The sequence below is a fragment of the Propithecus coquereli genome, unplaced genomic scaffold, assembly GCF_000956105.1.
Source record: "Propithecus coquereli isolate 6110/MARCELLA unplaced genomic scaffold, Pcoq_1.0 Scaffold323, whole genome shotgun sequence".
Taxonomy (NCBI): Eukaryota; Metazoa; Chordata; class Mammalia; order Primates; family Indriidae; genus Propithecus; species Propithecus coquereli.
The window spans coordinates 1,615,056-1,631,735 of record NW_012148875.1 but is presented as its reverse complement, the minus strand read 5'-3'; the positions used below and the strand labels follow the sequence as shown (position 1 = coordinate 1,631,735).

The window sequence follows — 16,680 nt, the reverse complement described above, 5'->3', positions numbered from 1 at the left end:
CTTACGTGCACATATGAAAATAACTTGTGGGAATTTTTAATTGATAGAAAATTCTTCATTTAAGACAAAAATCTTCTACCTCCCTATACCCTCTAGTGACCAGAATTCTGCTCCCTGAAGCAAAACCAGATTGGCTTCTACCCTTCCACATGTAGCCTGGAAGGGCCTACTAATGAGAGATAGCTCTCACATCTCCCTGTGGTTACCTGCTTTAGAGGGTAAACATCCCTAGTATCCTTACAGTCCTTTTTACATTGTATTAAGATATTTTGCCATTTTCTATTCTCTCTCTTAAAATGAGAATCCTTGAACAGGATGCAAATTTGACTAGGAGGACAATGATCTTCTTCAGCTGGGTGCTATTTTTCTATTTATATAGCCGAATGCATGGATTTCAGTCAGTCTTATCATATTTTTCAGTCACATTGAGATTTAAGTCCACTTATATCTTTAGGGCTTCTTCATATGGGTTGCCACGAAAATTTATTTCCATCCTGTATCTAGTCTGGTTTTTCATTTTAGTCCACAATGCAGGATGTTACATTTATCCCTGTTAAAATTTATTTTAATAGTTTTGGCTGGCATTGTGCTCTGTCAAAACTTTTTCAAGTCTTAGAATTTCACAGACACTGCAGAGTTGAGAGTTTAAGGTTTACGTATGGGCCTTATGAGACCAAAATGAGTCAAGGGAAGGGGACAGCACAGGTGAAGATGGGCCTCCAGGGACTGGCTTAATCCAACAGGGATATGTTTTGGTGCATTGCTGGGACTCTTGGGAAGGATCAAAATTGAAGCCAGGAATAACGTGAAAGCATTCATCATTTTCAAGAGTCTTAATAGGAGCAGGGAAAATGGTGACTTGGAGAATGGAAAGGCCGTGCTGAGCCTAGTCTATTTTTCTTCCAAAAGTACCTGTTAAGTGCAATGATGAGGAATTTGCTTGTTAAGAGAAGCTATCTGATACTAGAAAATCAGAATCTACCATTTACCATATTTCTTAATTTTTTCTTATATTGGACTCATTTGCAGTCTTAGAGTCTTGTTTCTATGTCTTTTATATTATAAATATTATCGAGAACTACAAGGACACCCTCTTAGGTAACCTTTTTCATCATCTGGGTTTTCTAACAGGAAATAATCTCTGGACTCATATTAGTGCATAGTCACAGTAATTGAATGGCAATTCCTGGGGCAGTTTTCCTTTTTCCTTTTGAGAAACATACCTTTTTTAAAGCAGAAGGAAAAGGATTTATTCAATGTTTTCAGGGTCCCTCACTAAATACACCCCTATACATGCACATAGACAATCAGAATACTGGTCCTGAGACTCCGGGAGTCATGCTCTCCCAAGCCTATTTCTGCTGGGTGCTGGCACCTTCTGCATCTGTCTTGGACCACCCACAGAGCTCATTAATACTCATAGCCAAAGGGTAATGAGATTGGGAAAGGAAAAATTGTCTCTTACTCATCTTAAATGTGCTATGACTTTAATCTTTTACATATATTAAAATTCATCATACAGCAGAGTTAAATCAGTAATATTGCTCTCTCAACAGCAGCTCAATAATTAATTTTCTATTGCTGAGAGTAAATGTTAAAGAATCAATTCTTATTTACATTTAATTTTTCCAACAACATATTAACCTTATAATGCCAAAAACTTAAGGAGAATAATGTAGCAGTGGAAGGAGCAGAATCATAGAATCTCAGAGTTGGAAGAGACCTTAGGCATTATCTAGCAAGATGTTCTCCCCAACACAGGAAAAACCAAGGCCGGGAAAGGTGAAATGACTTGCATAAAGTCACAAAGAATGTTTGTGTTAATCTTCGAAAAAGTCAATAGAGGTAAAATGTCATTGTTTCTCAACGTTGGCAATATTGACATTTTGGACCTGATGATTCTTTGTTATGGCAGGGGGTCTGTCCTGTGCATTGTGAAATATTTAGCAGCATCCCTGGCCTCTACCCACTAGATGCCAGTAGCCACCCTGCAAAGTCATGACAATCAAAAATGTCTTCAGACATTTGTCAAATGCCTCTTGGAGAGGGGAGCAAAATCGCTCCCTGCTGAGAGACACTGGACTTGGCATTATTTAAAAAGCAAAGTTCTAGGCCTTATTCCAAGGTAACATAAGAGGCTAAGGATTGTATTAATATTAATATTATGAGGTTCACAGAATTCTTTGCTACTGGAAATTGTTTACAGGAGCTTTTATGCAATTGTAGCCCACACAGTGATGGACATGAAATAGTTAAATGGTAACACCCCTGCACTGTGTGTTACTAGGACATAAAGCATCGTTCCCACTGCTTCCCAGAGAAGAAAATCCATTCTCAGCTTGCATCCCCACAAGAAAGTACAGCTTCTTGGCCTAATGGGATTTAAAACCCCACCCGTATACACCTGCACTTCCCAGGGCATGGAATATGCTGGTTGTAGTGAAAAGAATACAGCTGACACATGGTTAGAGGATATTGTCCCATCGGAGAGGAGAGCTAGATATAGAGTCCTGCACATTATTTAGCTATTAGTGAAGTAGGAAATTTGCATTTCACTGAGTGTTTTGAAAGAATCTGAAGACTTCTGTTGACCTCAGTTAACAGAAAGTCAGAAGGAACCCAAAGACTTCGTTTTGAGCAAGGGTATAAGCAGAGATTGAGAGCAGAGGACTGAAGGAAGAAGCAAATACCTTATTGTGGATACTATGGGGTATGTAATGCAAAGTGGCACACACCAGATGAGAAGTGAGACCTTTCTCTCAGCCCTGATGTCTGTGACTATGACCCGTTGCTTAGTAAGGAGGAGCCATCGATTGCTGAAAGAACCCCTGCAGCTGACCTTGGTGCTTATGTCCCTCCCCTGGGCCTGCCTTTGATAGAAGGTGACAGCTGCAGTGGACAGTTCATTCTCCCTGTCATGTTATGCCCCATGACCTTGTCTGTAGGAGGTGGTTTCCTCCTCCCTCATGCAAGCGTAAGCCCCAGAGTTTGGGGGTCTTAATGACTTTGGAGGCAACCCTCAAAAATTAGGGGAAGCAGTCAGCGAATACATGTTCCAAACTCCTGTCTTCAAGTGGACAATTCTGGAAGACATTCTACAGATTTCCCAGTGGGATCAAGTTTCTTACTGCTCTCAGCAGTGACCTCTATAACATGCCACCTACATTGGGTTTCCTTCTTCCCTGTCTCATTCTCTTGCTCCTCACTCCTGCTTCTTGCACTCACCTCCCAAATAAACAAACTGATCCAGAGTGCTTGCCTTGGGCTCTGCTTTCAGAGGAACACAGACTACAGAACCCCACTGTATAGTATTCATATTTATTATAAATATTTGAATGCAAATTAACTATATGATATAATGTATCTGATTCTCACTCCAGAGTTTGAGTTCATTTATTCTCAATAGCCATTTTGTCATCCCCACATAGCCCTGAATTAAAGAAATTGTTTCCTTTTTTACACATAAATAATATACTTTAATTTTCAGACTTCTTTCCTACCTCTTCCTACACTCCCCTCCCTTATAAAACAAAAAGGAAACAGGTAACTTGTAACATTTAAAAAACCAATTTCACAGAATATCTACATAGGAACTAGGAACAGTTTCTGATACATTCGGTTACACTCACAATTTGGTATGGTTTAAGGTCAGTAATTTTTACTAACAAATACTTTTTTCTCCCCAGTACAATTCCTTTCTTTTTCCTTAAGACAGGACGAGGCTCAGCAGAAATACTCATTAGGTTATACGCATTTTTCTGTCTCCTTCAAGTTGCTATATATTTACAGAATTTGTGATTCCATCACTGCTTCAATTTTTTGATGCTATTTTGTATATAGCACTTAATCATAGAGAATAGGTGTGTTTTGTGATTCCCTGCCTATCAACCAGGACCACATATATAATAGATTTCACTTTATCACAGGATATATGAAAAGATTTAATGGTCTCATGCATTTTATTTTGTGTATGTCAATTTCTAAATTTGACTCACTTAAATAAACCCAGAAAGACTCATCTATAAGGGCACATATTCTTCTTTGTTCAGCCAGAAGAAAATCCAAAGCCAATCTACTTAGAAAAACAATGCTGCTAAAACTTTTAACTTCAGAATGTATTCATATGAGGCTAAAATCTTCTGTAAGAAGTTTCTTTAAAATTAGAAGCATTCCTGAGAAGTTTGCAATGGATGCGGAAAGTGCATAAACTTCTGCTCCAGGAAATATTATACAGATGAAATAGTTTAATCCATTAGCAGTTAATACTGAAAGCATAAATGCTCTTTTAATCCTTTCCCATTATCTTTTGGAATGTATTATACATTTTTCTCTTGACAAAAGTCTGAGTGCCAAGATTCAGGAAGTACATTCCCTATAGAACAGGTGTCTGTTTAATCCCTAGGGGTGATCTTATAGGCCAATTTAGCCAGAGACAGCCTGGTGGAAGCCTATGATACAGAATGTTCATGCTATAATTGCTGGAACAGAGTACCTAAACAGGTTTAGAGTAGTGTAAGCTGGGTTTGAAACTGCACTCCCCCACAAAAAATAGGAACCCCTAAAAGGTGTCATCTGTAGGCATAATCTATATAAAGTCCCATTTTATATCCATATTAAATCCATATTCCCACCATTTTCCTTGTGTAGTTACTCAATTTAATTCACTTCTCTAGAAATGAATGTCAGAGAAGAGTATGCTCAGAAAGGTATTATTGGGGGTAGCCAACTTCTTGCTTTCCACAATGGCTGTTCTGAAGGTCAGGTAACAAAAGGGGTGGCTGGTCAACTTTTTCCTTCCCATATCTTCATTTAACTAGATATCTAGTTAAAGTCTGTTCAGAAAGGCAGAGTAAATTGAGGTGGATAGGGTAAGTCGGATGTGGATAATAAGTGAGTGTGGCTAATGTTCAACTTATCTTTTGCAATATGGTCTCTTTTGACTAATTCGCCATTGAAGTTCTCATTTTATCTGCAGGGTTTGTCAAATGGTAGGCTCACAATGCACATTCTCTATAGTTGAGTTACAGGACTCTTGGGTGTATATGATCAGCACTTGGCAGCACTTTGGCTTGCCAGGGCATGGCACAGCTTAGTCGAGAAGGTGTTGGTTTCCCCACTGTGGGCTGCGTAATGATTAACTTTGTATCCCTTTCTCAACTAGCAACATCAGAGATATCAGAGCAAATGGTGGATCTTTACAGTGATACAGTTAGGAGTTTGTTAACTGCTTTTTGAAAGTTAATGTAAGAATAAATCATGTGGGCCGGGAATGCCGGCTCACACTTGTAATCCCAGAACTTTGGGAAGCTGCAGCAGGAGAATGGCTTGAGGCCAGGAGTTCCAGACCAGCCTGAACAAGATAGCAAGAACCCCACTCTACAAAAAACAAATTTTTTTTAAAATTAGCCAGGCATTGGCTATAGTGCCCTCCTATAGTCCCAGTTACTCAGAAGGCTGAGGCAGAAGGATTGCTTGAGCCCAGAAGTTTGAGGTTGCAGCAAGACATCATGCCACTGCACTCTAGCCTGGGCGACAGGGAAAGACCTGGTCAAAAAAAAAAAAAAAAGGGGGGGTAAATAGTGTTGATGGGTTCAGTGCAGGTTGTTTCTGTAACTATTTGAGTTGGCCAGCCACAGCAACAACCAGAAACACATGAATTAGGGATCTGTTTTAGGTATTCAGGTATGGGTATGGCTCTACTCAATGTTCAGCTTAACTGTTTTGTGGCAAATGGCAGTGGTCCATTTAGGGTGGCATGATCTCTAGAGAGCTGGCTGGGACTTGTAAGGGGCTTTTGAAAAGGTGGGAGGGGGCCATTCAGGAATTGGTTCCAGTTTGGGGACACAATGGGAGCAATGGGAGAATCTTAGACTTATTTCTCAAAGTGTATGTACTGGTGTGCTTGTATCCAAGAGTTTAACATGGTATAACTGGGAATTAGGATTTAGAAGTTTCCAAGTTGTAGAATATTTTAAAAGGTACTTAACCTGCCAGGCAAGACTCTCAAGAGGCATTAAGTTGGATGCCATGGGGTCCTCCTCTTTAGAGGAATCCCACTCTTCCCCAGAACTCTCATTTAGGTAGCTAATATTTTCTTCTTCACTTTCTGATTCTGATAAGGGGCCAGGAGAGAGATTTCTGGGACCCGTTAGAATAAAACAGAGTAAGGAACCAGAAAAAGGTAACAGTCTAAGGCAAAGAACACTGACTAACACTGACTAACATCTTTTTCAGAGATGAAAAATCCTTTCACCAAGATTAATTTGTCTGTCTCTCAGTCCATCATACACACAAAGTAAGCCTCTGGCCCAAATCACCATGCAGTTCTTCAACATTATGCTGTATATTCTTCACTTACAAAGAGGCCGGCTTGATGGCTCACACCTGTAATCCTAGCACTCTGGGAGACTGAGGCGGGAGGATCGCTTGAGCTTGGGAGTTCAAGACCAGCCTGAGCAAAAGCGAGACCCTGATTCTACTAAAAATAGAAAGATTAGTAGGCACAGTGGTGTGTCCCTGTAGTCCTAGCTACTTGGGAAGCCGAGGCAGGAGGATAACTTTAGCCCAGGAGTTTGAGGTTGTAGTGAGTTATGATGATGCCACTGCACTCTGCCCAGAGAGATTCTGTCTCAAAAAACAATCTAAAAAGACATCTCATTTCCAGAATGAGCTCAGTGTATAAAAGTGTTAGTCACTTACCAGTAGCACAGGTTACAGAATATCTCCTTCAAATCTTGGCTACCCAAGGAGGGGAGGAGTCCTCATCTAGACAAGTAGATGTTCTTAGTGTGGTCTCAATTAGTAGTGATACTGTGAAGAGACACTGTGTACTCTGTTTTGTTGGCAGTGATATCATATCTACTCAGTAATGAAAAGAAGCTCAGGAGTTGCCTTGGTTGTCCACTGGGACGGCAACTTTTGTGCAGGGGGAATGATGGGATGAACTGTCAAAGGCATCTGGTGTGCAAGGATCTGATGTTTTCCAAAGGTGCTGCAAATGCCCTTTAAAACTGGTGACTTGGCTGTTGGACTGCATGGAAAGGCAGCCTTCACCTTTAGATGTGCTTGCTGGGATTAGGGGGCCTGTCCTGGTGGTAGAGCTGCTAGATGTTAGGACTCTTGCTGGGACCTCAGAGGTTGAGGTCATAAGACCAATGTTATACAAGCCCTCCTCTCGGGATCCTCTGCCCCTTCAGCCAGAGTGGAGATTGTCCCCTTCAGCAGATTTCCTGTTCTCACCCATGGAGGATCCTTTCTTCTTTCTCACCTCAAGCCCAGCTGCACGACCCTGCTGGGCCGAGTGCTACCAACCCTGTTCTCTCACAGCCACCTCGTCCCAAAGAACCTCTTCTGATATTGTCATGAATCAGTACGCTGGATGGGTGCCTCCTGTATTATAGTCAACATTTGTGGCTAACAGAATTTATTTCTGTCTGGATGTGCTACACATTAAAAAATAATGTCTTGATATTAAATAAGCTTTAAAGCTATAAACTAACTGTATTCCTAAATGCTTTAGCCCTGAGAACTCAAGATTTTTAATATTTTTCATTGAGGTATATGACTGGGAATTGCTTCTCAGATTATTAACCTCAGTTGTTCTGGAAAAACTGAGCTCTCTGTCTTAGTGAGGAAAGTGACTCGATGCTATCCTTTTAGAACTAAAAGTATCTGTGGAAATCACGCTGTCTTCGAAGCACTGCCTAACAAATTTAAGTATTTTCCCCTGTTTTATTTACATCATTCAAATGTTACACAAAGTGTTCCTTTCTCTCCACATTGGCACCAACATCTATTGTTTTGGGACTTTTTGATAAAAGCCATTCTCACTGGAGTTAGGTGATATCTCACTGTGGTTTTGATTTGCATTTCCCTGATGATTAGAGACGCTGAGCATTTTTTTTCGAATGCTTATTGCCCATTAGTCTATCCTCTTTTGAAAAGCTTCCGTTCATGTCTTTTGCCCACTTTTTAATGGGTTTTTTTAATGTTTTCTTGCTGATGTGCTTCAGTTCTTTATGGATTCTGGTCATCAGCCCTTCATTGGATGTATAGCATGTGAATATTTTCTCCCATTCTGTAGGTTGTCTATTCATTTTATTGATTGTTTCCTTGGCTGTGCAGAAGCTTTTTAATTTAATCAGATCCCATTTATTTATTTTTGTTGCTGCTGTGATTGCCTTTTGGATCTTCTTCATAAATTCTTTGCCTAGGCTGACATCTATAAGAGTTTTTCTGACCTCTTATACACTGTTTGTGGGACTGCAAACTAGTGCAATGTCTTTGGAAAATAGTATGGAGATACCTCCAAGAACTAAAAGTAGACCTACCATTTGATCAAGCAGTCCCACTATTGGGTATTTACCCAAAGCAAAAAAGGACATTTTATAAAAAAGACACTTGAACTCAAATGTTTATAGCAGCACAATTCACAATTGCAAAGATGTGGAAACAACCCAAGTGCCCATCAATACATGAGTGCATCAATGAAATGGGGTATATATGTATACCCTGGATTATTACTCAGCCATAAAAAAAATGTTGAACTCATAGCTTTTGTAACAACCTGGATGGAACTGGAGACCATCCTTTTAAGTGAAGTATCATAGGAAGAGAAGAACAAAAACCATATGTACTCACTACTAAATTGAAACTTACAGATCAATACTTCATGTACACATATAGTAAAATTCAATAGAAATCAAGCAGGTGGGGGGAGAGGGGATGGGTAATTCACACCTAACAGGTACAGTGCACACTTTTTGAGTGCTGGACACACTTATAACTTTGACTCAAACTGTACAAAAGCAATTCATGTAACCAAAACATTTGTACCCCCATAATATTCTGAAATTAAAAAAAACAAATATTACACAAAAAACTGAGCACCATTCAAACAAAAATATTTTTATCTTCCCAAAGTCTTGTGATTAACAGTTTCCTGGAGGACTCTATGTGTGTGTGTGTCTGTGTGTATTGTGAGAAGGATGGTTGTACATGTTACTAAGGAGAAGCATGGGAATAGTTCCAGCCTGTGATCTCCTCACCCTTAGGAAAACCTCTGAGCTTTCAGAGTGATGGATGATGGGAGAAAATGGACAGATGTCAAGCTCAATGCTTTGGGGACTCCTATAGTAGTGTGTATGATAGGGAAGTTATGGAATTGCCTTCCGTGGAGCCCTTAGATTTAAATCTCCAAGAGCTCAGGCCCATTTCTTTGTCCTCTGTCTGTATCTGCAGCATCTAGCTTGATGCTTTGCATTTAGTGAGGGCTAGCAAGACTAATGCATACGCTTATCTGATTCCTTTGTGCCAGGCAGTATTCTAAGAGCTTTACATCTGTTAACTCTTCTGATAAAGAGGTGCTCAAAAATGTTTTAGGATATTAAATGTAAACACATAATAATTGTTTACATACAATGTTTAGATAAAATCTGAAGTAAATTAGGAAACTAAATTCAGTGGATTTTTGAAGGCTGTTCAACTGTATGACTTTGTCAAGCAACAAATGACAGATCAAATTCTTATTTCATCGTGTCAGCACACTTTTTTTTTATTGCTGACATGTTTTGACTCTCATTTCTACTTCCTCTGCTCTTTCTCTGGGAACAGGTAGATCACTTAGATCACTTTACCTGTATTAAACCCAAATAAAATTACAGTAGTCACCAGGAGGCTGAGCTTCCCCACTTTTCTGTTAGAAGTTATCTCCCTCCCAAATCTTCCCAAATCTTTCTCCAAAGCAGACTATGGATGGTTCTACCCCTAAGTCCTATTTACTTCATTTGCATACATTTTTTTCTCATTAGAATGTCATTCCTGTAGGGAGTTGGTCCCGTTGGCAGGGGACCCAGAAATGATGCATGCCCAGTTGATCTTCAGTGGAACCCTCTTCTCCTTGGGCCAAATTCTAGCTGGGTACCTGGCTACTTCAGGGATCACAAAAAATGTAAACATTGTGCAGTTTCTCTCTAATCATCTGTTTTTCCAGATCATATTGGTGACCTGGGAACATTCCTTTGAATTCATTAATTTGACATTTTTTTCTACAAACTAATCCATTTTCCTTCCTCAAATACATTATACTAAACACTCTCACTGAATTTATCCTCTGATAAATACTGCCCTCTCAGTGATAATCTTAGGATCTCTCTGTTTAAAGGAGTTCATCATGCTCGTAATAAAAAAGAAAAATGTAATCAACAACTTACCCTGTTAGTACAAAATGCCTACTGACTCGATTAAAAAATAAAATTGTGTGTGCTTTCCAAAAAACATTTAGACATGCTAGTTGTTTTATTGTGATGGGAGCAGATTAAGTAGATGGTGAGCAGCTGTTTCTTATGGAGACTATGAGACTAGAAAAATAAGGAACAAGTTAAACTAAAGCTTGGAGTGGTTTAGATTCAATGTGAGGAAAAACTTCCTGTAAATACAAGATGTAAAAATTTGCAATGGATTTCTAAGGAAGATAACTCAACATTTTCTGGAAGTCTTCCAAAATAAAATAAAGTTGCCCTCGGGTGATTAAAATAGTGCCCTTTCATTTGATATAATACTTCAAGATCCCTTCCGTTACTAGAGACCCATTTTTTAGATAAAACAAAACTTAAAGAAAAATGGATATAAAGTATTCAAAAATGATGAAATGGCATTTTAAAATAAAATAATCACCAGATTATTTCAAACTAATTTAATTTTATGATTTGATTCTGGATCAATGTAATGTAACAAATACTTTTTAGGTATTTGCTAATAAGAGGAAGACAATTGAAATAAATTCCTCATTTTCAAGGAGCTCCCTATCTACTCAGTCCACAAGGCGGGTTGTAAAATATGTTTCCATCAGAGCTTTATTGGAGTGCTATGGGAGGAGAGATTTATCCTACTGCAGTGATATCCGAGAAGGCTCCAAACACAAAGTGGCTTTTGAGCTGGTCCTTGAAGGATGAACAGGACAGTTGGGTAGAGTTAGAGCAGAGAGACTCATTTCTTTCAAAGGGATCAGAATTCATAAAGGTCTGGAATTCATAAATGCTTGCACAGGGTGGAGGGTGGGAGTACGAGGCAAGGGGAAGTGCTGATAATAACAAAAAAGATCTACACAAGAGCATGACACTGCGCTTCCCTGTCATGGAGGCATCAAAATCCAGACTGATGCATTAAGACCATGAAAAGGATACAGCCGTGCAGGTGCAGTGGCGATGGTGGGAGTGCCATCTTCAGAGCTAATTCATCTTGGAAAATCCATCTGAGATGACATATGAAAAAGATCCCCATCAATAATTTCATTGGAAAGTCACATTTCAGCCAGGTGGCGATGGTATATGTAGGATTTTTGTATCCTCTCTACTCCAGTAGTTTATCAAACATCCTAGCCTAGTATTCTCCAGCTACAGGCATCCCTGGGCCACTTCATAATTTTTGTCTTATCTATGCCCCAGCTGCACTAATATTTACTTGACATTCATCTTTAAATTAAGTAATTCTTACTTTAAAAATAGAAACTTTATATTGTTACCAAATATAGAAATACAGTATCATTTTCCATTAATAGAATGTAACCATAAAAGTAAGTTTAACTAAAGCACAATGATATTACTAAATTCTAGCTAATACCATTGTCTGCCTATGGCTTTGAGCTTGAGGCCTGCTCTCTCTTTATTAAAAATTTAGGCTAGAAAATATTAGATGTTAAAGACATTCTAGTATTAAACTGAGAATTTTTTCTAGACCAAACAGAAAGATTGAAAGAAATTAAAGAGGAATATGATCCAACACTATTCAGTATGGTTAATAAGGACCACCTTTAAAAGAAAAATCTTTGGAATACACCTCTCATACGTTAATTCGTTCCTGTAACTCGGTATTGAAAAATTATCCTCATTCTAGGCACCTGTTGTTTCCTTTAGTTTCTTAATTGTTCTTTATGCAAATGTTTACTTAAGCAACAAAACATGGATTATCAGCCAAGATATTTTGGGCTGTAAGTAAAAGGAAAAAAAAAAAAAACAACACTGACTATGGATTTAGACAGTGAAGAACGTTTATTTCATGTAACTGGTTCATAGGTAGGGTGGCTGCAAGGACGGTTAATTCAGGCAGCTCATAACATCATCAAGGACCCAGCCTCCTTCCGTCTATGTGCTGCCAACCTCAGTGTGCTGGCTTTATTCTTGGTCTAATTTCCAACACGGTTTAAAGGTGACTGTCAGAGTTTCAGGCATCACCTGCAGATGTGGCAACATCCAGCAGAATAAAAAATGATAGTGTTCTTTTGTATCACTTTTGGCAGTGAATAAACTCTTCCTAAAAGACTCTTCCTCACCCCGATAAATTTTCCCTTACATCTCATCAGCCCAAATTCTGTCACATGTCCACACCAACCAATCTATCTAGAGGAGTGGCCGTCCCACTGCCTACCTGAGATACCTGCTGACAGCCAGCACTCTGGCTTTGAGCCTTAGAAATGAGTCCTCCAGCCCCAGGTGAGCCCCTCAACTGCCATGTGGAACAGAGACACCACCAGACCCTACTTCAAATTGCAAAATCATGAACAAATAAGTGATTATTGCTTAAGGATTCTAACCCTTGGGGTGGTTCATTATACAGCAATAGATAACCAAAACACAGATACTTTTCAATATGAAAATTACACGGGATTATAAACTTTAAATTTTGCCGAGGCCATTAAAATGCTATTATCAACTATCATCATCATCTCATGAAAGAAGAAAAATGTTGACACCAACACACACACACACACAAATGAAAAGACAATCTCAGACTAGAGAAATTAGTTCTTTCAATTTAATAAATTTAACTTAATAAAAAAAACCTCACAATGTTGCCCTATTTTTCTCAATTTCAAAGTACGTATAAAAAATATCATCAGGAACTCAAGCTTGGAAATCATTGCTCTGCCATCTCACAGGACAATACCACAGCAGGATTTCCTTGTTTAAGAACACTTTAAAGTGCAAACAACTTTTCTTGGGCAAATACATATTTTGCACAAATGAATAGCAAATTCTTTTTTTTTCTGAATTGTCACCAGTATCATCAGCGCATTCTTACACCTAGATAAAAGATCTCACTAGCTAAAACCATAATTTGGATATTCTTTTTAGTGTCATTTGCAATATATGATTATGTATATACTTGGAGGATACAAAACTATTGACACAGTTGGTGGATCAATGGCGAGGACTTAGTTACCATGGATGAGAAACTTTGTCACTTGCGTGGCACGTTCCCAGGCTTGTCTTGATCAAATGTTCCACACCAGTAGCTATAAGAGCAAGACATGTTCTGGGCTCCTCTCCCAGTAAGTTATCCATATTTTCTCATGTTGTGAGGCTACTAGGAAGGGCCTTTGGGGTGACATATCCAATTTCTCCCTGACCAGCCCTGGCTGGCAAGATGTGCACACATGAGCCCCACAGATCTGAGGCACCACCCAGCAGCTGGCCATCCCTGATTGAGCTCTCAGTGAAATACGGAGTGGCTGTCTGAGTGTTATGAATTAACTTCTTTGTATAACTGCCGATAAAATTAGTAGGACCTACACAACACTTACTGAGTTAATCAAGTTATTTTCATGATCAACATTTTGCTTAGAGTGATAGGGTTGATTATTATGTTTTAACACTCAAGCTGTTTTACTCTTGACATTTGTTTCTACATGTGCTATAATTTTGAAATAGTGAGATAATGAGTTTTCCCATTTGTTGAGCAGTGGAAAGTATTTTCACTCATGTTTGGATTCTTATAACGGTTTCATAGAAATTAAAACAAAGTGGGCAAAAGCATTTTGAATTAAATTCTAGGAAACGTTGGATACAGCCAAACTAAGAATACTTGAAATAGAATGAGGTGAATTTCTTTCTTTGGACACATTTTAAGTACAATTAAAGCTACGAATGCATCCTTAAAATTTATAAAGAAACTTATAAATACATTTAAGTTAAAACCAGACTTGTGATATTTAAGAGTAAATGCATTTCCTAGTTTGAATAAACCAACTCTAAAGGACTTCTTAAGGACAATGGAGGGAAGTTGAATATTATCTGGAAATTAAATGCTAATAAGGAAGTAATTGTTACTTTCATAAGGTGTGATAATGAAATTGTAAATTTTAGGAAACTATCCTGGTTTTTAAGAGATGCATATTGTAGTACTTAGGAGTGAAAAGTCATGGTTTTCATGATTTATTTTAAAATGCTTTAAGTTTATGAAACAAATATGCCACAATGATAACAATTATTATTTAAAGGTAATGGGTGTTTACCATGCCAGTCTTTCCAGTTTTCTGTTTTATATTTGTCATAATAAAAGTGAAAACAAAAAAAGGATGCATGTATTGCATGCTTGTGTTTTCCTTTCAGAAAATATGATGGAGGGAATTTAACAAATCTTGAATTGCTCTTTTAAAAAAGAGATGCTAATCCTGAAAGAAACATCCACTCAGGTGCTCTATAAGCCTTCCCTTCAGAAAGGCTCTCTTTTGAATTCTGATTCAATCCTACATATTTATCTCCCTAACTCCTGTCCGTAGACACACTTCTAGCAATCAGAATAATTTTGATATTGCTGTGATCTGAGCTCAAGCAAGCACAAGATTCAAATTTTATTTTGCTTAATTTGATGAGTTTCAAATGTGTGCACTTTCATTAAGCAGCGATTTAGAGATCAGATAATGAGGCTGACACAGCCTTCTGAATGAGGAAAAGCACAGCATAATTGAAGTCAGCTAACAGGATTTCCAGCAGGGAATGATTTCCCTGAGTGTGTGATCTGATTTTCTTTGATGTTTGTATTACAGTAATAACATTAACAGCATCCCAAACAATACTTAATGAAATTTTAGACTTGCTATACGTGAGGACTCCTCTGTAATCAAACCTGGCTGTTTCTATACGATTTCAGCAGAGGACACATTGCAAATTCGGGGCCAAATATTTCTGGTTTCTTTGTTACACTAGGTGCTATTCCCGCCTAAACCTAGGCAAATGTGGAGATGAGAAAGTGGATCGTACAACATCAACCTGGCAGAGGCCCAGGACTAACGACTAGACAAGTTGTGCTCATGGTTGGTAGTGACAGTACGTTAAGATAAAACGAAAAGTGCATTTTCACATTTCCAGAAAACTGCTTATATCACTTTAAAGTGATCTAGAAATAAAACAGTACTATAAAGAATCAAGGACTCTAATTACAACTTGCAATTTTATTAACAGTGAGTCAGTAAAGAAATATTGAACTGTGTCTTTAAAAAGCTTTTCAATGAATAATTAACACCCAGAGAGAGAGAGAGAGAGAGAGAGAAAGAGAGAGAAAATCATCCTGACTTCACTGTCATATAAATTTGGAATCTGAAAATTCATCTCTCTCCAGAAATGTTTGGAAAGAGGGAGAATAGACTCTTGCTCTCTATTAACTCATGCCTGACTGTGACTGCTAATCCACAGGAGTGAACTGTATGTAAGTACGAAGGTTAAAATCCGTGTCTAATATTTTCCAGGTCTGATGGAAATGGCTTTATTCTTTTTGCATATTTGGAAGAGAGACCTTGGTTTTCAGGTCAGAACTAAAAATATGTGGGGGGGGGGCGGTAGGTAAGTGGGAATCTAGGGCTGATTGATGAGTTAAGAATATGTTTTCATGATTCCATAAACTAAAGTTACACTAAAACTAAACGAGTAATTATAAGATAAAAAATTAATGAAAGTAGGCAATTACTGACAATTGCCAATAAAAACAAGATAGACATTTGACCAGTAGAGTTAGAATTCATTTTAATATGGGCCCAAGTTGCAGAATTTTAAGACCAAGCATATGAACGTTCTGTATTCTGATACTTGTGATCATCTACAATTTTTATTAAAAGCACTTCAAGCAGTTCACTGAATAAAAATCAGAGAAATGTTATTGTTCTCATGTTGATTTTGACGTCCAGTTAGGAGGATGATGTAGTCCGGGTTTCAAAAGCATAATGTATATCCATCCACTATACCAGGTCTTTTTAGAGCCCTGATCCCACACTCAATCACAGTAAAGTAGTTAATTTTAAATTTAATTTAAAGTTCTGAAGATCATTTTTGTTTTCCTTCTGTTGAGTCCAATTACCTTCTCATTTTAAATATTCAGTTTCCACCTGGATTTGTTAGCTAAATCAGAAAGCACAAATGTAGTATAGATGATGGCTCTTTTTTGGCTCTAACTAGAAGACAGATTATAAAATCACTTCCAAATTTTCTTACATAATTTCACTCATTTTGGCCAATAATTATTGAGCCCCTCTTACATTCAAGGGGTGTGCTTGGTTGACCTTGTGGTGTGTACAAATACAAGAGCAAGGAAGGCAGTCCCTGCCCTCCAGGTGATCTTAATGTTACTGACTTCACAGTTCTTGATCCCTCAATAGAAATTGGCACGAGACCAAAACAAGAATTTATACAGGCAAGACTTTATGGGGGAGGGAGGCTTTTGCTCCAATAAAAGGGAGACAGTGCTGCTTAAGGAGCAACCAGACCAGCTCTCCCAACAAAGGGCTGGGGAACTTTTAAAGGGTAGAAGAGAAAGTTTGACACTGGCATCGACATCACAGCATGTAGAGGCAGAGTTTTGTTGGCAGCTGGCCGTCCCGCGATCATGCTTCTTCACACATAGCATATCTCA

General features: G+C 38.4%; 1 pseudogene; it reads right to left on the bottom strand.

The window, feature by feature from the left end:
• Nucleotides 1-5,195: 5,195 nt before the first annotated feature.
• LOC105815251 overlaps nucleotides 5,196-16,680 on the bottom strand; it is a 37,136-nt pseudogene continuing 25,651 nt past the window's right edge.